At 36.6% G+C, this 21,439-nt stretch overlaps 1 long non-coding RNA gene across 1 annotated transcript; it reads left to right on the top strand.

The window, feature by feature from the left end:
- The first annotated feature begins 214 nt into the window (after window positions 1–214).
- On the top strand, window positions 215–16,299 carry LOC123838434 (uncharacterized). Its single transcript, XR_006789464.3, has 3 exons — window positions 215–519; window positions 15,118–15,242; window positions 15,955–16,299. It is a non-coding gene; the product is annotated as an uncharacterized LOC123838434 (long non-coding RNA).
- Window positions 16,300–21,439: the final 5,140 nt, after the last annotated feature.

Genomic DNA, 21,439 nt, shown 5'->3' on the forward strand with positions numbered 1-21,439 from the left:
ACATCCTACTTTACATCATTGTAGTTGGATAATGGATATCAAGAATTGCCAGCCAGGGGAATAAAGCAAAAGGGAGATTTCAAGTCCCGTGAGAATATTCTGGGGCATTAGTTTCTACAAATAAACATTGAGTTATGTCAGGAATGTTATGCAGTCATAATGCTGTCCAAAACCAGTTCAATGCTCTGAAATTTCACAGTTGTGAAAAATTTCCTTCTCAAAAGAACTTAATTGGAGTTAGTTCTAAATTTTCGTAAAAAAATATGAAAGAACTACATTAAAATAGAGCATTGCAAACACTAAGAATACAATTAAGCTCAGGATGTACTAGGTGGAATGTTTCATTGAAAGTGAAGAATCTAATCATATTTTTTCACTCCTCCTTATGCTGAAAGTTTCATCACTTTTCTCCATGATTTGGATCTGGCAGAGAGAGCTTTGGGAAGAGGATTAAGAAGTGTTTTTCAACAGTGGAATGTTGGAGAAACACTGAAAAGAGTTAGATGATCAGAGTTCCAAGTATGATTTTTATTTATTCTTTCATTCTTATGCAGACAGTATATTGTTAACAGCTAAGGGCATACACCATAGAGACAGACTACTTGGCTTTATATTCCAGATCTAACATTGGCTAGATGTGTGAACACAAAGTTCACCCCTCTATTCCTCAATTTCTTCATCTATAAAATAGTAATAGTTAATGACAACTATACATGCACATGTAATCATTAAATAGGGTAAGATATGTGAAGATCTTAGCACAGTGCCTCTATAAATGTTAGCTATAATTATTTCAACAGATAGTTATAAAGCCCCTACTATGTACTGGGAAGTATATTAAAATCCAGAGAAAAACAATTATGAGCATTCAAGACATGGTGTCTAGACTCACAGAACTTTTAATCTCACAAGGGACAAGAAACAATCAGTTACGAATCATTGAAACTGAGGTGATTCAGGGTGCTATGAAAATACATAGAAGAGGCATTATAACAGAATGGGAAAGATTTATGCAGGTAGCAGAGTCTACATCGAGACCAAATTAGAATGAATAGAAGTTAACTAGGTGAAGAGATGAGAGAAACATATTCCAAGTAGAGGAACCAGCAAGCAAAAGTTCCCATTTCAGTCAGGATTTCTTTTGCAGGTAACCTAACTCAGACAGGCTAACAATAATAGAAGTTTATTAGCTCATGTAACTAAAATGTCCAGGAAAGTTTTCAGATGTAGCTTTATCTGGGTTCTAATTCAATATCCTTTTAATTCTTTGACTCTGCTTTCCTCTGCTTTCATTTTGTCCTGATTTTGGATCTCCTTATGGTAGCAAAATGACTATATCAGTTGGCTTCACACCAAACTTGAAAAGAAAGCTTTTTTTTTTTCCTTAATCACCAAACAAAAAATTTGGAATTCATTATGATCGACCAACTTGGGTCATGTGCTTATCCATGAACCAATAACTGGACATGAGATACGGGGTCCCATTGAATGGTTTGGTTATTCAGAATGTTCTTCTAGAGCTGGGATCTATAGCACCCAGGAATCAAACTACTATCCAATAGGTGAGAGGAAAAATAGATCCTTGGAGGAAAACAATAGTGCCCACTAGAGGCTAAAGGATGAGAGAGAGCATGGTATGTGCAAGGAGCTGAAATTAAGTTTAAGGAGTCTAAAGCACAGCATCTGAAGAGGCTGGGGATGGGGAAGGACAAGTTTGGAATTAGAGAAGTAAGCAAATACCAGATGATGCAGGGCTTTCTAAAATATTTTAAGGATTTTTTACTTCTTCCTGAGGTAGTGAGGAAATAATATTTAAGCAGGGGAATAAATAATCATGCTTGTGAAATTTAGTATGAAGAATGGATCAAAGAAAATTGGAACTGGAGATTGGGGATAATAAATATAGGATACTATTTTTTAAAGATTGTATTTATTTATTTGTCAGAGAGAGAGTGCACAAGCAAGGGGAATGGCAGGCAGAGGGAGAAGCATTCTCCCTGCTGAGCAAGGACCCTGATGCAGGACTTGATCCCAGGACCCTGGGATCATGACCTGAGCCGAAGGCAGACACTTAACCTGCTGAGCCACCCAGGTGTCTCTAAATATAGGAGACTATTAATTGAAGTATAAGATACTGATGGCTTGAATGGGTTATAGGAATATGGAAAAGTGAGTGTGAAAATTTATTTAAGGAGTAGAATTAGAAGGACTTCATAATTAATTGGTTTGGTAGAGTTGAGGGAGGGAGAGGAGTTAAGGATAATGTCCATATTCTTGGCTTGGCAACTGGACAGGTGTTTATACCATTCACTGAGATAGGAATATCAGCAGGTAGAATGGGTTTGGAAGTTAAAATCAGGCAGTCCCTGTTGAACATCTAAGTGAAAATATCAATACAGGTCTAGAGCACAGGAATGTTATATGGACTTGAGATACTGTGAGCCTCATGGGGATGGTGAGTTAATCCAGAAGCACATAGAGAAAGAGAACAAAAAAGCCGAAGATGGAAATTGAGGTATATGAGGCTGAGACAAAGAGCCCAAAGAGGTGACTGAGAAAAGTTGTTCCATGAGAGAAAAGAAAAAAACAAACAAACCAGTGAACCGACAAAAGAGAGTGTTTCAAAATGGGGACTGGTTAATTTTCTAATGCAGTAGAGATGAGAGTAGTTCAGAAGAGTGATGGTAATGGAAGCCAGATTGCAGTGGATTAAAGCATCTGTGGAAGTGAGTTAGTGGAACTGTGGGCATAGACCACTCTTAATTTGGTCATGAAGAAAGGACTGACAAGTAGTTGAAAGATTTGTTATTATTGTTACTCTTTAAGATAAAAAGATATTGAATATTTAAGTGTCGTAAGGAGGGTGTGTATATGAGGATTTATAAAACTAACTTTTGGGGTGGCTGGGTGGCTCAGTGGGTTAGGCATATGACTCTTGATCTCAGCTCGAGTCTTGATCTCAACTCAGGTCTTGACCTCAGGGTTGTTGTGAGTTCAAGGCCCATATTGGGCTCCATGCTGGGTGTGGAGTCTACTTAAAAAGAATAAATAAGTAAAAAATAAAGCTAACTTAATTTAGCACCTATGGTATCTGGCACTGTTCTCAGTATTTTATATAGATTCACTTTTTCTAATCCTCATAACAACCCTATGAGGTAAGTGATATTATTATTCAGTTTATAGAGGAGAAAACGGAGGCACAGAGATCAAGTATTTTGCTCAAGGTCACCAGCTAGAAAGTCTGGAAGGTGGAATGAAACTGATGACAGCCTGGTCCTGGAGTTGGTATTCTTAACTACTCTGCACTCTTGCCATCCCTGGGCAAGGTTGCTTGTACTTCATGCTACTGAGTCAAATGAATAGTAGCAGTAAAATGTGTAGCAGAGAAAGGAAACACATTCTCAATGAAACAGAAGGGGATGAGTTTCAGCTGCAAGTGACAGAAAACCCAGGATAATTTTGGGCTAAGATTAAAGTTTATTTTTCTGTCATCCCAAAATCCAGGCAAATAGATACCATTTAGTATCTGGTGGGATACCATTTTGTGAGAAACCTGATTTCTTTCCATGTTGTTGCTTCATTCTATACGGCTAATATCCCCAATGTGAAACTCTATCCCCGTGCTAGTCAATATGGTAGCCACCAGCTACTTGTACTGCTGACACTTGAAATGTGGCTAGTCCAAATTGAGGTGTGCAGTAATTATAAAATACACACCGGCATTTGAAGACTTAGTACAATAAAATGTAAAATACCTCATTTATAATTTTTATGTAAATTACATATTCAAGTTATGATATTTTAGACATATTGGATTAAATGAGATGTATTAGCAAAAGTAATTTCACCTGTTTCTCTTTACTTTTCTAATGTGGCTAGCAGAAAATTTTAAGTTACTTTTATAGCTCGTGTTTGTGGTTTGCATTGTATTTCTACTGGACATTGCTGCTCTAGACTACACTGATGTTCTGTACAGGACTAAGAAGGGAGAGAAAGAAGGTTATATCCAGTTCTTTTAAAGATGTTTCCCAGAAGTTACATACATTTTTGTTTTCATCCCATGGTTACATTAAACTGAAGGTATAGATGGAAATTGTAGCCTTGACTCTGGATGGTCACATGCCCCACTACGATTTTGCAATTATATTAGTTCAGAAGAAGGGGGACTGGATATTGGGATATTGGGGAAAAATTAGCAGACTCTGACACAACTCTAAAGCACAGTAGCAGAATTTACCTTGGCTTCAGGTGACAGGAGACACATTACCTCCATTTGGGCAGACAAACAAGATGAATGGCTTTATAGTTATTTTTTTTTAAAGATTTTATTTATTTATTTGCGAGAGAGAGAATGAGAGACAGAGAGCATGAGAGGGAGGAGGGTCAGAGGGAGAAGCAGACTCCCCGCTGAGCAGGGAGCCCGATGCGGGACTCGATCCCGGGACTCCAGGATCATGACCTGAGCCGAAGGCAGTCGCTTAACCGACTGAGCCACCCAGGCACCCGGCTTTATAGTTATTTTTGCAGGTTGGTCATTCAGAATTTGAGCAAATTTTTATCTTGTGACTTCTATTTTTTTCTGTGCAGAAGAAATGATGTCATTTGTTGCAAATGTGGGTCACATTGAGTCAGATTTAAGAAGAGCGATGGAGCTAAAAAATGCTGTCTCGAGCATCTGGTTTAGATTGGAGATCATGAATTTATATGGAAACCAAACTGCACAGTTGTGAGATCTTCACTAGCAGCACCAGGTGTACCTGAGAGAAAAGATGGAAATTAACGTTATTCAAAACTGAGTTTTTATTGGGAAAATGCCAAGGAAGAGAAATGGGATGAGGAAGTTGAAGATGTTGACATGAGAACAGTTGAAGGGATGGGCAATGGAGTCTAAGTTGGAAAGAGAGGTATGTGAAGACTAATGGTCTAGAAAATGAAGGTCCTGAAGAAAAGTGCAGTCATGGAGGGAGGGGGCTGGGAGGGGAGGACATTGTGGGCAGTAATTGAATGATGTTTAATTTCAGTTTCCAGAGATAGGTCTGGTGATACAGAGAGCCATGAGAATGAGTGGCTTAATTAGAGTGGAAGAGAAAGTCTTTGGAGATGGAGAGCTCAATAAACTGAGGAATAAGGGATTTGGTTGGGGGATGTGGTTCTCCAGATCTCAGCCTATTCTAGTTTCAGTAACAGTAAAACAAGAAGTTTACACCAGATAATTGTTGGGAGATAGTTCTCCATATGTCTCTTTTTTCTGCACATTTTGCAAGCAAAGACACTAATGACTTTTGCTCTGGATTGTCATTTCAAGGATATGTGTAGAGCAAAGTCTTGCAAGATAGAGATAGTGTCTCCCTCTGGAGTAAAGGGAAGGCATGCTTACTGTTTATTATAAAAGGTTAGGGTTCCCAAGTTCGGGTGTCCTCTTCTGTAACACAATACACCCCATGTGCTGGTGTTACCTGGTCCTGTTCATGATGCACTGAGAAATTAGGGTTTGGGGAATAGCACAAATGCTGATAATTTGACTACTGTTATTGTTATGTGCTATTAAGTTCTTTATCTCTGACCCAGGGGTTTTGTGTCTTCTGCCAGCATCCATGAAACTGTGGCAGGTTAATTTCTTACCTGGTATGTAGATTAAAATCTCAGACCTTCATGATTCTTGACAATTGTTTCTAAATTTCATCAGGCTGTAACACATTCATGAGCCTTCTTTCTCAGTTACAGTGTTTTTTGCCTCCTTTCTTTATTATCCTGCTATCCTGAAAACCAGAGCCACATTTTCTTATTTCTGTGTGTTTTTATTTTTTCAGTTCAACAATATCCTCTTTAATACTCGTAAATCCTTTGCTATATGAATAACTGTTTAAAATAGGAATACTCCATTTTCTAAATTATTTTGGTCACATGATTGATTGTTTTTGGTTCTTTTTTCCCCCAAGTATATTCAAAATGAAAATGCTTGCTAAATATTTGAGTACTTTGGCAGTTCTAAAGCTTCATCACAATCAGGTGCAATCTTTTGCATCCTATATACTAACCATATCAGGTGGATAGAATCAATTGGGTGTGTAAATTCTTTAAATAACAGCAAATGGAGCAAATTGAATTTCAAAGTGGAAAAAAAGGTGAACCTGAGAAGCAGTGGTAAGAAGGTCATCAGCAGAATTAGCAAAAAAGTTATAGTTAGGCAGCCAGTAATACTCTATTGATCAGACTTAATCAATGAGGCTGTGCCTAGATTATTGATGCAAAGGTATTAAGCAAAATTTTATTTCAGCTAACTTGTTGGCTCAAATGTCAACTGAAAGTCATCTCCCCAGTCAATCAAATATACAATAAATCTGAGATTTAGTTCTTAAACATTCTTGTGTCCACTCTGCTTCCCAATCATACAATTACCTTTGAGAGGGTTACAATTAAATTAATATATAAACTAACCCATGGAGGAAAGCACTGCATTTCTATAAAGGAGATGAGCAGCATATTCCTAGGAGAATTATTTTTCTCTATTGAAGATGATGCAAGTGAAGCTATTTGAAATGATATGTTTAATCCCAGTTCACAATTATGGCAGTCTACAACCGTAGCATCCATCTGTGGATTTTATAACCCCCACTGTGATACCTGGTACATTTAAAAGTTGGAGTTAAAGAAAAATCATTGACAGGAATGGCAGACCAAAATGTGCTGATAAGACAAAGTTTCTTCTTTTTCTTTCATTTTTTGTGGGGGGAGGCAGTGGTGGTGAGGGAGACATTCTTTTAGTTCACTCATGCCTGAATTTACACTTCTTCACTATTTCTAACATCATCTGGCTTCAAATAATGTTGATGTCTTTATAACATTAACCACTTTATAATGTTAGCCCATCTGTCATACAACTCTAACTTTGTGATTTTGCGTGTTTTTTTAGTCCCAACCCCCACCAACACCCTAGCATGGGGCCTATTTTTCTCTCTTCCAATCCCACACCTACCCCTTTCTTCAGTGCTAAGAAGGAATATCCATGCACCATGCCTGTCCCCACACCCCAATGCAGGCCCCTGGGTGGCTCTATGCTACAATAACCTCTTCTTTAAGAAAAAAAATCTAGAGTGCAAAAATATATGCCCCAAGCTGAAGTTGGTTTTACTTTGGTAAAGTTCCAAGCTCTATCATATCTGGATACATCTTAGGATGACTTCAGTGTTTAATTGACATTGAAATTGTGACTGCAGAATGTGAGTATCATTCTACACAGTTTGAGGCTCAATCTAAGTTTTGCTATATTATTTTCTAATTGTCTAATGGATCTACTATACATCCTCTCTTCTCAAATATATTTTAAACTTCCTCTTAGAGATAGGAAATAAATTTTCCATTTTTTTAGTATTATCTGTAGCACTCCAAACAAGGATGGAGACATACTGTGCTTATAAACATTTCTTGTTATGACTTTTTCATCATGTAGATGAATAACAAAGACTGAAATTTATTTTTCAAATAGTTAATAGGGTAGGGAGCCTGCCTGGCTCAGTTGGTAGAGCATGCAACTCTTGATCTTGGGGTCATGAGTTTGAGTCCCACTTTGGGGGTAGAGTTTATTTAATTAAAAAAAATAGTTAATAGGTGGTAAGTTTTTAAAAAAACATTTAAAAATTTTTCTTTTCCTTTTGTATTTTTCCAGTTCAATTGAAAAATAATTGACATATATCACTGTATAAGTTTAAAGCATGCTGCATGATGGTTTGATTTACATATATTGTGAAATAATTACCACAATAAGTTCAGCTCACATCCATCCTCTCATATAGATACAATTAAAAAAAAAAAGAAAGAAAAAAATGTTTTTTTTCTCCTTGTGATAACAACTTTCAAAATGTACTCTTCTAACTTTTCTGTATATCATAGAGCAGGTTAGCTGTAGTCATCATATTGTACATTACGTCCCTAGTACTTTTCTTACAACTGGAAGTTTGTAACTTGTGACCACGTTCCTCCAATCCCCCTCCCCCGCCCCCACCACTCCCTGCCTCTGTTAACCACAAGTCTGATCATTTTTTCTATGAGGGTTTTTTTTGTTTTTGTTTTTATTTTTTTAGAGTCCACATACAAGTGAGATGATACAATATTTATCTTATGCTTTCTAACTTATATCATTGAGTCTCATGTCCTCAAGTTTCATCCATGTTGTCACAAATGTTGGGATTTTCTCATTTTTTTATGGCTGAATAACATTCTATTGTATATATACCACATCTTCTTTATCCATTTATTCATCAATGAGCACTTAGGTTTTTGCTCATCTTGTCTATTGTAAATAACACTGCTTTGAACATGAGGGTGGAGGTGTCTCTTCAGGTTAGTGTGTTCATTTCCTTTGGATATAGTCTTGTAAGTGGAATTGCTGGATCATAGAGTAGTTCTACTTTTAAATTTTTGAGGACCTTCCATACTGTATTCCATAGTAGCTGCACCAGTTTACATCTCCACCAAAGTGCATTTTCCTTTTCTCCATATGCATGCCATCATATATTACCTCTTATCTTTTTGATGATGGCTATTCTAATGGAAAAGAGGGGATATCTCATTGTAGTTTTAATTTGCATTTCCTTAATGGCTAGTGATGTGGAACATCTTCTCATGTGCCTGTTGGCCTTTCATATATCTTCTTTGGAGAAATGTCTATTCAGATCCTTGGCCCATTTTTTTTATTGAAGTATAATTGACATACAATATCTTAAACTTATAATACTCTATTTCAAGCTGGTAATTTAAATAGAACTAGTATACTTTATATTTTTACTTCTTCTCCCCCTCACATTTTAGGTTATTTCTATTATAGTTTACATGTTTTTTATATTGTGTAACTAAAAATGGGTATTGTATTTATGGTTATTTTGCTACATGAATTTTTTAATATTCTATTTGTTTTATTTTTAAATTTTTTTTAACTTTTAAACTGGAGTTGTGAGTTATGCACCATTATTACCATATTGCAGAATCTAACTATGACTATATATTTACTATTACCAGTGAGATTTATGCCACCATTTCTGTGTTTTTCTGCTATTAACTAGTGTGCTTTTACTTCCACTCAACTCTCTTTAGCATTTCTTGTATGACACGTGTGGTAGTAATGAACTCCCTCAGCTTTTGTTTGGGAAAGTTTTATCCCTCCTTTCGTTTCTGAAAGATAGCTTTGCCAGTTACAGAAATTTGAATTGACAGTTATTTTCTTTCAATATTTTGAATATGTCATATTCCCTCCTGCCTTGAAAAGTTTCTGCTGAGAATTTTGTCCATAGTTTTATGGGAGTTCTCTTGCATGTAACTTCTCTCTTTTTGCTTCCTGTTCTAAAAATTCTTTCTTTGTTGTTGACTTCTGATTATTTATTTTTATTTTTTAATTTAATTTTATTATTTAATTATTATTTTTTAAAATTTTTAACAATTATAATGTGTCTCAGTGTAGCCCCATTTGGGTTCAACATATTTAAGGTCTTTTGGGCTTCATAGATCCGGATATCGATTTCTCTCCCCAGATTTGAGAAATTCTCAGCCATAATTTCTTTAAACATACTTTCTGACTTTTTCTCTTTCTCTTCTCCTGGAATTCCCATAATGCAAATATTGTTTCTTTTCCTTGTGTCCCATAATTCTCGTAGGATTTTTTTTCACTCTTTTTAATTCTTTTTAAATGTTTTCTCCTCTGACTGGGTGATTTCCAGTGTCCTATCCTCAAGCTCATGGATTCTTTCTTTTGCATAGTTGAGTCCACTTTTAAAACTCTATTGAATTCTTCACTTCAGTTATTATATTTTTAAATAATTTTTCAATAACTTTAGGATTTTTTTTCTTTTTTGATGGCTGCTATTTCCTTTTCTAACTTCTCATTTTGTTCATTTATTATTTTCCTAATTTTATTTAGTTTTCTGTGTTTCCTTATGGTTCACTAAACTTCCTTAAGAGATTTATTCTGAATTGCTTGTCTGACAGTTCATAGATGTCCATTTCTTTAGGGTCAGTTATTGGAGCTTTATTAGTTTCTTTTAGTGGTGTCCTATTTACTTGATTTGTGTGTGTGTGTGTGTGTGTGTGTGTGATTCTTAATTTCTTAAATTAGTACCTGTGCATTTGAGTAATGGGGTTACTCTTCTAGACTTTCAGGTTTGCTTTGTCAGATAGCTCTTCACCAGTCAGCCTCGTTTGGGTTTCTGGGCATGTCTGTTGGCAATGTCTTTGAGCAGGTGGGTCCTGCTATTATTGTCTATTTTGAGGCAAAGCAACTGTTCAAGTTCTGAGAATGGAGATGGGGCTGAGAAGAGTTGGATAGGACTGTTGGCTTGGTTCCCTACCCAAGTGAGGATGTAGGATGGGTTCCATGGTTGCCTGGATTCTCTGGTCGGGCTTGCTAGGTAGTCAGGACTGGGTACTATATTCAGTAATAAATGGGGCTATGAATAAAGTTCCCTGCACTGGCAGGGCAGCAGGCTGGAAACCAAGGCCTGTACAGCTCATTGTTTGGGGGCCTGATTCAGGCCTACACGTGCACTGAATTCTCTGGTCAGGTGAGTCCACCAGTTTGTTCTGCAGATGGAGAAAGCCATAGGTTGTACTCTGTTCAAGTGCTACTGTATGTAGGGCTGTTGATCAGCTATGAAACTTCTTGTGTGCTCTGGTTAGATTCCTGGTTGGAAAGGCTGAAGGCTGCATTCCTTGATAAGCAGGGCTACCAATTAGATTCCTTCTGCAAACTGAGTGGAAGCAGCTCTAGAACCAGTAAAGCTCATTGTTGTCTTTTTTGTTGTTGCTGTTGTATTTATTTATTTATTTGAGAGAGAGAAAGAGACAGTGCGAGCAGAAGGAGGGGCAGAGGGAGAGAGAGAATCTCTCAAGCCGACTCCCCACCCAGCATGGAGCCTGATGCGGGACCCTGAGGTCATGACCTGAGCTGAAATCCAGAGTTGGCTGCTTAACCAACTGAGCTACCCAGGCACCCCTATAGCTCTTTGTTGTCTTAATTCAGGCCAATCTACACCCCAAATTCTCCATCCAAACAGGGCCACCGACTTTGTTCTGCAAACTGTCAGTTCTGTCCTTCTCTTGGCTTGAGCACCACTGGGTTCTACAGCTTTCAGGTATTCTCATCAGCCCTTTTGGTCAAATGGGGCCAAAAGACACTTTCCACAGCAGGGTTATATCTCAACCCCCTTGGCTGAATAGGACAGGAAGGGGCTGCTCCAGACTACTCTCAATTTCCCAAATAGGTTCTTTGGTTGGGAGTGGCCAGGAGCTACTCTTTGCCTTGGTTATGAATTAGTGCCCCACCCCCACCCCCGCCTGTGTGTAGTAAGAAAAACTTCCACACGTGATACTGGCTTTGCTTTCAGTATGATCAGCTCTGCCTACCCACTTCTTGGTTAAAGTGCCTGGTGGGGTTGTGAGTCAGCACTTTGCCTGGGCTTAGGCAAACTGGGCTTTAAAGCTAGCAAAACTCTTCATTTGAGAAGCCATATCAGACAGATCTGCACCCACTGAGTTCCCTGAGCAGAATGCAACCCTGACTTGGTTCTGCAGATGTGCAAAACCACTGGTTGGGATTACTACTTGAGCATTGCAGGTAAGAACTCAGTCGGCCAAGATCTGTGTGCTGGTGGTTGCAAGTTCCCTCCGCACCCTCCACCCCCAGTTCTCTGTCACAATCAGATTCCCAGTGACTGGGCCCCAGATTCCCCTGCAATCCCTGTGGTGCAAGATCAGAAGAGGGGCTTTCACAAAGCAATTTGCAATGGTGGTGGAGGCTGGTTACCCTCCTGGGCTCTCTTTTCCCCCTGGAGGAACTTGAGGCTCAGGGCTCACCTCTCCATGTGGTGCAGTGTTGTCCTGGGGGTGGAGCAATGCAGTCAACATGTAGCCCCTTCTCTTACCCTTCTAATGCAGTGTGTTTTGGTCTCTGCAGTGCAGGGAGTACTTCAGCCTCACCCCCATATTCTATGATTGTCTCAGTGGTGTTTTGTTCTTGAACAGATGTTGTTCTTCTTATGAGCGGGAGTGAAGTCAGGAATGACCTATACTGCCCTCTTGGTCACATCACTCTTCTAGCTGGTAGTATTGACTTCCCTATAAGACACTGTCCAAACACCTAAAAAGCTCTGCATTTTGCCTAACTGATTTTGATCACCTCTTAAACCAAATCAAGGCACAGCTAAAAATCACAAAAACTCCACTTCTACAGTTGATTGTGCTTTCTTCACTTTTCAAGATAAATAAACATGTAATAAGGACAGCGTTTAACTCAAGTTGAAAAACAATTCCTTTTAAAACTTCATTAAAATAAAAACATGCTTACAAGATCAAGGAGGTTGTTTTTCTCTTTCTCGTGTTAAATGAGAACTGGTCAAAAATCAGAAAAGAGGAAAGCAGATGCCCTAACTACTATCAAGTGTTTCTTCCACTGAAGATCAACCATTTCTAAATTTCCGAAATGAACTTTCTCTGTGTGAATTCTTAATAATAATAAGCCTTTTAGGAAGAAAATGCATTTCCATAAATTAAATTAAAAATAGGGTGTCATACTCTAAGCTGATGCTGGTTTTATATCTTTAAAATGCCATGTCTTACAACATCGAAACCTCAGGCTGTCTTCAGTCAAACACTGGAATTGAAAGCTGTCACCCATGAGTGCAGAGTGGCTGATAAGATACTGTCATATCAAGCTTTCCTTAATACAGTGCACATTCTCCTTTACAACCAAGGTAATATGAAGAATGCTGCTTAGGGACTATTAGTTTCCCAAGGCAGCAATAACAAAGCACCACAAACTGGGTGGCTTTAAACAACGGACAATTATTCTCTCTCAATCTGGAGGCTAGAAGTCCGAAAACAAGGCACCAGCTAAGCCATGATCCCTCTGAGACTGGGTAGAACCCTTCTTTGACTCTTTACAGCTTCTGGTGGTCTTTCAAGACTTGGCATTCCTTGTCTTGCAGCTACATACAACTTCTGCCTCTGTTATCACAAGGCTCTTTCCCCTTTTGTCTGTCTCCACATACGGCATTTTCCTCTTCTCATAAAGACACCTGTCATATTATATTAGAGCTCCCTCTGATGACCTCACTTTAACTGGATTACATTTAAAAAGACCCTATTTGCAAATAGGATCACATTCACAGGTATCTGGGGTTAGGCCTTTGGCAGGGGCAGCGGTGGTGGCAAAAATCAACCTTTAACAGGGATGTAGGTGATCAATGGCTGAACCTTAGAAAATAAGTATGCAAACTTATCATTTTAGAAGTATCTTTAAGGAAAAAAACCATATCTTATTACTCAGCGGTCATAAAATTTTAGCCAAAAATATAATGGGCTTTTCCACTTGCATTGCTGACACCAATATAAATTTCCTATTATTCTATTTGTTTTTCACTTACTAGGCTAAGTTTTTAGAAAATAGATTTGGATGTTACAAGCTTTCTATTTTGAAAGCCATTTTTTTCTATACCATACCTTTAAAAGGTCGCTTTTGTACAACATACTAATTTTTTTGTACCATCCATTTAAATGCCCAATGTTTTTACAGCATTTATATTTAATAGCTACTCAGTAACTACGTTTTAGAGGTAACTATAGTACCTTATATATTAAGAATTTCAAAATAGTAAAACTTTGTTATCCTATTGATAAAACACTTAAATAACTCATAATTGTTTCATATTTCAGGCAAGGTTGGAGGAATATAGTCTTTACTTACTTATACCCACAAATCTTTAGCATAATGGTAATTCAATTTGGTCTCTTCCAGTCATAATTTAATACTAATTTTATTTTATTTTTAGAAACTGACCTCCATTTTAGTGATTGTTGACAGAGTAAAAATAATCTCAGAAGATAGTTTATGATAGATAGGTATATAAATAAATAATATATATGAGAATTTATAGCTTCTCTTTCTCTGAAATTTGACTTTGTGAGATAAATACTTTGTAGTAATTATAGTACTTACAATGTAAAAAGAATGAAAAAGATTATCATACAAGTTGAGTCTACATGAGTTAATAGGTTTTTGTTTGTTTGTTTGTTTCTGTTGTTTTCTGAGGTTATTTTAGACTGAGTTGATCAGATATTTTACCCTTGTGGTCCAGGTCAAAATGATCACCTTGAGTTTTACTAGTAACCAGCTTGAGTTTTAGAAGTAACCAAACACATAGACTATTATTACAATACAACTTTTCAATTTAAAAGTCTTCATAAAACTACACTATAAATTTGGGAGTCGTGTTTTTAAATTTACACTCACTTTTTAATTTAAAATTAAATTGAAATAATATCTATATTAGCATACATTTAAGTGTGTTTTTTATCATACTTATTGTAAAAAGTACATATCACCTTAAGCATATGATGTGTGGTAAGAAAAATCCAGTTGTATCTGTTTGTGATTAAACATAACGCTTCCATATGTGGTATCTCTCTTTGGATTCAAGCTGTCTACAGTAACTTGATCAGGGGTATAATTACACTCTACTTGAATCAAGAAAGTCAAATAATGTCAAAAACAATCATTTTACTTGTAGATGTTTTGAGCATTAAAAGCTGAAAAAATGCAGATAGCATGATTTAACATCTGATCTAGCAGAACCTTGAAACTGGAAGGATTGTAAATTGTATGATAAAAGAATGTTATAGATATTCAGAGAAGCTCATGCATTAAAAAGAAATGTTGGCTTTAGTTAGTGTCTAAACTATCAAGTTCCTAAATTTTCTTAAAAAGGAAAAAAAAAAAAAAAGAAAGAAAGTTGATTATCCCAGAAAGACAAGTCAGCTGCTGGAAACTGCAGAGGTAGGTTGGTCTGCAGTATAAGATTAAGCTGAAGGAGGAGTCAAGTGAGGACCATGACTGGGACCACGACTGGGTTTAGAAGATTTTCAATAGTCTAAATTATATTCATTATCTCTTCATATTTTTTCTATTAATTTATAGCATGCGAACTCTGTAACACTTAGCTTTCAAAATAATTCTGGATATAACAAATAGTTGGAAAATAATGTTCAACTTAAATGATTTGAGAATTTAGAAAATTAGCAGTCAGCCATCTTGTCACCATTTTTTTTTAAAGATTTTATTTATTTATTTGACAGAGAAAGACATGGCAAGAGAGGGAGTCAAGTGAGGACCACGACTACCAGAAACCCCAACTTAATGGAGTTGGTTAGGAAGAAGTAAAGTCAAACCCAACTGGGCTGATGTGGAACCAAGGAGTGAGGTAAGCATGGGTTATAGAATTCATAGGGAAGGTGAAAAAAATCAAGATTACAATGCTTTTGCCTAGACTTGCTGCTTTTTAATGCGAATGCCTTCCATCTCTTGAATGTGTACATTGGCCAGTTTCAAGCTACCGTCTGACATGGACTATAATCTCTTCATCCAAACTTGCTATTAGTTTATAACGGTAGCTATTCTAGTGTAGCTAAATAGGGTGTATGTAACTGATAACCACTGTGAAATTCGTAAAACTAAGAATTAGGAAAACTTCTCATAGCACAAGTACAGATTTTTACATACATTGTATATCATGTTATAAGCATATGCTGTTTCACATTTCCCATTAGGTTTTAATCAACCTCTACAAAATACAGAATAAGATATTTTTAATCTATGTATTTAAATAATTATTTAAAATAATTAAATAATTATTTTAAAAATTCCAATACAATGCAGATAGTACATTGAAATTTCATTTCCTTTCAAAACAAAGGATAAAAAGCACATTCTGCTTAGGTTTTTATATAACAATAACAGAACAATTAAATTTTAACAGTTGCATTAAACTGGTTAGAGTTGTTATACTTAACATAATAAATTTCGATAAAATCTAATCATTTTGTTTGGTTTTACTTGTTAGCCACAAAATTGTAGTCCATTTTGGCCATCTTTATTCCACCTGACTCTCTTTCTCTTTCTCTCTCTTTCCTCAGGATCAGCTAAGATCTTAGAAATAAAGAATTTAGTTTTGGATACTTGACAGAAGATATCCTCCCAACAATTCTTACCAGGTTAAACTTGGGACAATTTATGACTGAGTACTGTCTGAGCAGGTTGTTCATGGACCAACCTGGGTTGTAAGTTGATTCCTCAGCTATAGAGGTCCTGCCCCATTATTTGACATTCTTGATTCAAGGAGTGTGTAATTATAGGCCTAATCAAGTTTCAATAGTCAGCCTTAATAAGAATCAGAAGCTTGAATTTCATTGTCAACCATCATTTAGTTTCATAAGGAATGGAGTGCTGAGAATGATGTGGCCTTTTTGTCTACCTCCCATTAGGAGTGGGTTTGTTGCATTCTCCACTAGTTGAGCTCTCCACTCTACCCCGTCTCCACAGGAGCCATAAGGAAAATGCAGAGGAGCAAAGTTTGTCTTATTAAAAGACTGCAAAGATGAAATGATTTGGAGGGAGCTGAAAACATTTACTCTCAGTTACCGCCCCAGCCCACTGGCTAATGCTTACATTTGTTGTTATGATCCACATACACCCAGGGTAGTGTAATGCCCGGAGTTCTCTGAGTTATTTACATCTCAGCATGAATGGATTTATCCACCTATTTCCCGAGATGAGTTTTGGTAGAAGCTTTGGAAAAGAAGTGGGAAGGGAAGACCAAGGACAAGAAATTTTGCCTTCAGCCAGCTTAGTCATTTTATCAAGAAAAATTCTATAAGGGACTCTGGGTTCCCAAATATGTGAGCTTTTCTGATTGAGGAAAATAATTTAACTGAACATTTACCTCTAGGGATAAAAATGTTAGAGTCTCCTAAGAAGGGAAGATCGCTGGCAGAAATCTCCATTTATCACAAATATTTACTGACCCTCTGTGTGCACAAGCGCAGTACTCGGTGTTCCAGAGTTGAAGAGACTTAAGATTTGTTACCGTCTCTTGTGATAACACTGCTTTTTGAAAGGTGATTGTTTTGGTTTCCCCATTTGTCTTCTGACATTCTAAATGATTTTCTTGATGGGAAAAATCCTACCATTCTAATTTGAATTTTTTTTCTTCCAGATTTAAAGCTGTTCATCATAAAATTTTATGAAAATTGTATCTTTTATAAAACCAAAATATGAGTATAAAGTTGTGGGTGTACTGCTGTTTATGGTGTCAAAATCATGTTTTGCCTAATATAAACTTTTAGCAATTGTAATGTTATAAATGAGAGATTTATCAATTGCTATAAACCTTCTACTCTTATTCGATAGAACTGAATAGTGCTTAAAAGCACAGAATTTGGAGACAATCCCAATTCTGGTATTTATTAGTAATATGACCTTGGACAAGTTATTTAATCTCTTAGTCCTTCAACTTCTTCATCTATAAAATGAGAATGATAATAACAATGCATCAACCATAAGGTTGCTTTGTAAGACACTTAGAACAATGCCTGGCACATTGTAAGCACTTACCTATGTGTTTGTTAAATAAATAGACCTGAAGATTTTCAATAGTCTAAATTATATTCATTATCTCTTCATATTTTTCTATTAATTTATAGCATGCGAACTCTGTAACACTTAGCTTTCAAAATAATTCTGGATATAACAAATAGTTGGAAAATAATGTTCAACTTAAATGATTTGAGAATTTAGAAAATTAGCGGTCAGCCATCTTGTCACCATTTTTTTTTTTTTTAAGATTTTATTTATTTGACAGAGAAAGACACGGCAATAGAGGGAACACAAGCAGGGGGAGTGGGAGAGGGAGAAGCAGGCTTCCCGCAGAGCAGGGAGCCTGATGCGGGGCTCGAACCCAAGACCCTGGGATCATGACCCCAGCCAAAGGCAGACGCTTAACGACTGAGCCACCCAGGTGCCCCTTGTCACCATTTTTAAATTAGACGCCCAGTTTGAGAGTTGCCATTTAGAAGCTCCTTTACCACCATGCTTAGAAATAGATAAATATGATTCCTTCAGAAGAGATATTCCACTGCTCTATGTAACTGGACAGCAAACTAGTACACCGTGCTGACTTTGTATGAGATGCTGGTCAGTTCTCCAACTGTTTGTCTGGAAGCATAATGATTACAGAGAATTAAAAAAAAGTGATACGTAGAATATATGACAGCTAAATTGATATTGCTGCTATCCAATATGTGTGGTATAGCTTTCGAAGGTTCTAATATAATAGTATCATAGAAGAATAAATTCTGAAGATGTTCTCCTTGCCTGGAAACTCAAAAACGTTCACAGGTTCATGTTTAAATATCAGCTTCTTTGCTGTATCAAGAAACTTTGTTTAAAAAAAAAGAAATTTTGCTACTCAGAAGTTATTCAGAACCTCTCCATTCTGAATGTCAACTACAAGGCAAACAGATACACATTCAAAGCGTTTTGAATTGAATAGGAATTGTGGATATATACACCTTAATTTTATTACATTTATGAACATTTAAACTTCTGCCTTATCATGCCACACCCAGCCTTAAACAGATCTTTCACATAACTCTTCCCACAAATTGTTATATATGGCCACGGTGACCCTCAAAAAAACAGAGTTAAAACAAGTGCTCCTTTAATTTATTAGGAAATTTAGTGTAATCTAAAGGCAAAATGACAAATTTTAGATGTGGTACTTCTTTCAGACCCCAGCTTCACCATGATGGGTTGCATGTCCAATGGAGTATGACTTGACTAGCTTCCAAGCTCCCATCTGTAAAATGAACATGATGCATCCTAATATCTTCAGGCTGCATAGTTATCAAGTAGGAACAACCATCTGGTCAACTCTATATCATATTACATGTCTTAATGATGACCTTGGCTCCTCAAGAAGTTCTAAGCCTCTATGTTTACATGGGGAATGGACAATATTATTTGGACAGCATTCATAACCTAATGGCTTCCACACTAATCAAGGACTGGGGAACATCAGCAATAAGGAAGGGGAATTAGACTGATTGCATTTATACTATAAACCATTGTCAGGCTGAACTGCCCATCAATGATTATTTCTCACAGGAAAAAATTCTGCACTCACATGAGAAACAGAAGAAAGGAAGATAAGGCAGGATGTTCCTTTGGGATCAGGTTGATTCCAGTAATGTTTATCAATGCTCTGAATGATGGAAGAGAAAGCATCCTTATTAGATTTTCCAATAACCCAGTTAGGCAGGAAAAAAGAGGAAATTAATTCAAAGGGACTTTGACAAATAAGAAATGGCCTGTCAACACAAGTTCAGAAAAGGGCAAGTACAAAGCAAGTATTAGGCTCAGACTATCACTAATCTGATAAAAGATGGGAATGGCCAGAATGAGTGGCCAGAACTAGACCTGGGGCTCTTAGTAAGGTGAATAAGAGTCAGTAATGTAGTACTGCCACTGTGAAATATGTGCTTATTGAATATTAGGGCATATGCAATAGTAATGACAGACAGTATCTAACAGATGAAAAATAGTCCCAATCAGGAAAGGTTAAAGAAGATCATATAGCCCAAAGAGAGAAGGTTAAAGAGAGGTTTTGGTATCTAATACTTGTGCGCTACTGGGTTATTCCATTTTTGCATAAGCCGTACCATAGGAAATCAATAAATTGTGCCATTAACACCAAAGTATTCCTATACAGACTTATCCACAGGTATAACTTATTTGGAAACAATGACAATATCCCCAACACAACCATCACTACAAGTGGTTATTAACCAGTTCTCAAAATGACTAGCTTTTTAAGTGGGAATGACCAGTGCTTTGTTGTTGTAGTTTGTTTTCCTTTTTCCAATTAGAAGCACACATATTGGCATATTTGGTCATCTCTTTGGTCTAGTCCAATATTCAGGCTCTAAACTTGCCCTTCAAAATATTCCACTGAGCAACTGCTTTCCTTGATGTTAAGTTCTCAAACACTAGAATGTACTTTTTAATATATCCTGATTTTCTGCCACAACCCAATATCAATTTGTCAGCTATGAATTTGACTAAAACCCTTTGCAACTATTTATAGTGTATACTGTTGTTTGCCATAATGGATTCCATTTATGTAGCACCTGATGTGCCAAAATATTACTTTACTTTTATTTGTCCTGAATTTACTGTTTTAAAAGTCTAAGTTCTTGTTCTTAGACACCAGTAATTGATAAACCAGTCTATTTTCTGTTTTCAAATCTTTATCACTTTCGACATTTCTTTTTCTAGATGTCAGAAGCTGATTTTTTTCAGTCAATCTTTTCATACCCCAACCTCTTGGTTATATTTACGTCATTTCCTTAAGCTTCTTGGGATATGATAACTCAAATATGTTGACTCAAATAGCTTGTTTTCTCTTGGGGTTGTTTCCATTCAGATATTACAGCAAATAGAAGAGGTGAAACAATGTGGTGACAAAATTGATTTAAAATTCATATGGAAGAGGTGAAACAATGTGGTGACAAAATTGATTTAAAATTCATATGGAAGAGGTGAAACAATGTGGTGACAAAATATATTTAACTCTTTATATACATGGAAACATCCCAGGTAGTGGATATGTCACAGGCTTGTAGTACTAGAGAATTTCAAGATAACATATACTCACCAAGTGGTTTCATCCTTTGTTCACTGTATAAGCCCTTCTTTAATTTCTTCCAAGATCTTTACTCACTTGAACACATCTTACTCCATTCCTGATTGCTATTTTTCTGATTTGTATAGGTTTTTTTTTTTTCACATTATAATATCATTAGGGGTACTGCAGGAGAACAAGGCTGCTATAAAGAATTGTTGAAGCTATCAACAGTGGGATTCCATGTTGAAAGGGTGATGCTGGTGGTCTCAGAGAAATAGAATAACCAAAACTCTGGATGTTGCTATGAGTGTGAGGTTGAAAATCAGACATTGTGCAAATGAGAAAGTAAGGAGCCTGGAAGAATAAAAGTGTTCTGAAAATAGGCAGTAGATTAAGATTTTAGGGATATTGCAGCTAAAACAATGACAATATCCAGGCAGTATCTGTTAGAGTGAGGGACATAGATTTAGTGTAGGTAATGTAGAGCTGTTGTACTAGAAGGAATGTAGTGTAAGATGGATCACGTATATGTATCTTGAAATCTCTTAGGACCATGGCTAGATGTAGGATAAAGAGAAAGATTTTACATTACATTCCAATGTTTTAATTCAGGGGTTCTCAAAAAGAGGTCTGTGGACCCATGTGGATCCCCAAGACACTTGTTAGACAATCTATGGGTAAAAAGTATGCTCATAATAATAAAAAAAAGACATTTGCCTTTTTTACTTTGTTGACATTTGCACTGATTATGCAAAAACAATTGTGAGTAGAGCTAACATCATACTTAGTTTTGAGAGACTGAATGCTTGCCCCCTAAAATCAGGAACAAGACAAGTTGTCTACTTTTACCACTTGTATTCAACATTATACTGAAGATTCTAGCTAGGACAATTAGGCAAAAAGTAGAAAAAAGTCATTGATGGGAGAATAAATAAAAC

This window comes from Mirounga angustirostris, unplaced genomic scaffold (assembly GCF_029215605.1).
Source record: "Mirounga angustirostris isolate CCGP_5_RB_7025 unplaced genomic scaffold, mMirAng1.0.hap1 SCAF_3, whole genome shotgun sequence".
NCBI classification, from domain to species: domain Eukaryota; kingdom Metazoa; phylum Chordata; class Mammalia; order Carnivora; family Phocidae; genus Mirounga; species Mirounga angustirostris.